This window comes from Arachis duranensis, chromosome 6 (genome assembly GCF_000817695.3).
Source record: "Arachis duranensis cultivar V14167 chromosome 6, aradu.V14167.gnm2.J7QH, whole genome shotgun sequence".
Classification (NCBI taxonomy): Eukaryota; Viridiplantae; Streptophyta; class Magnoliopsida; order Fabales; family Fabaceae; genus Arachis; species Arachis duranensis.
The window spans coordinates 21,013,116-21,014,513 of record NC_029777.3 but is presented as its reverse complement, the minus strand read 5'-3'; positions in this window follow the sequence as shown (position 1 = coordinate 21,014,513).

Here is a 1,398-nt window from a genome sequence, read left to right as displayed (position 1 = left end):
TAAGTTTGGTGTTGGGAGGCCACAACCAAACTCTAAGTTTGGTGTTGAATCCCCACATCCAAGCTCTAAGTTTGGTGTTGGGAGGTTCCAACATGGCTCTGAGTATCTGTGAGGCTCCATGAGAGTCCTCTGTCAAGCTAATGACATTAAAGAAGCGCTTGTTAGGAGGCAACCCAATGTTATATTTTATCTATTTTCTTTTGTTATTTTATCTTTTTTGTAGGTTGATGATCATAAGAAGTCACAAAATCAATGAAAAAAGCAAAAACAGGAAGAAAAATAGCACACCCTGGATGACGCACCTACTGGCGTTTAAACGCCAGTGAGGTTAGCAGGTGGGCGTTTAACGCCCAGTCTGGCACCATTCTGGGCGTTTAACGCCAGAAAGGGGCACCAGACTGGCGTTAAACGCCAGAAAAGGGCAAGAAGCTGGCGTTAAACGCCAGAAATGGGCACCAGCCCGGCGTTTAACGCCAGAATTGGCACAAAACGAGATTTTGCTTGCCATTTGGTGCAGGGATGACTTTTCCTTGACACCTCAGGATCTGTGGACCCCACAGGATCCCCACCTACCCTACCACTCTCTCTCCTCTTCACCCATTCACCAATCACCTCAACACCTCTTCCCCAAAAATCCCTCACCTATCAAATCCCTTCTTTCTCTTCACCACTCACATCCATCCTTCATAAAACCCCACCTACCTCACCATTCAAATTCAAACCACTTTCCCACCCAAACCCACCCTCAAATGGCCGAACCCTACCCTTCCCCTCTCCTATATAAACCCTCCTTCACCCCTTCATTTTCACACAACTTAAACAACATTTCTCTCCCCTTTGGCCGAACACAGAGCCATTCCCTTCCTCCTCCTTTCTTCTTCTTTTACTCTCTTCTTTCTTCTTTTGCTCGAGGACGAGCAAACATTTTAAGTTTGGTGTGGTAAAAGCATTGCTTTTTGTTTTTCCATAACCATTTATGGCATCCAAGGCCGGAGAAACCTCTAGAAAGAGGAAAGGGAAGGCAAAAGCTTCCACCTCCGAGTCATGGAAGATGGAGAGATTCATCTCAAGGGTGCATCAAGACCATTTCTATGAAGTTGTGGCCTTGAAGAAGGTGATCCCCGAGGTCCCTTTTTCACTCAAAAAGGGTGAATATCCGGAGATCCGACATGAGATCCGAAGAAGAGGTTGGGAAGTCCTTACCAACCCCATTCAACGAGTCGGAATCTTGATGGTTCAAGAGTTCTATGCCAATGCATGGATCACCAAGAACCATGATCAAAGTGTGAACTCGAATCCAAAGAATTATCTTACTATGGTTCGGGGGAAATACTTGGATTTTAGTCCGGAAAATCTAAGGTTGGCATTCAACTTGCCCATGATGCAAGGAGATGAACA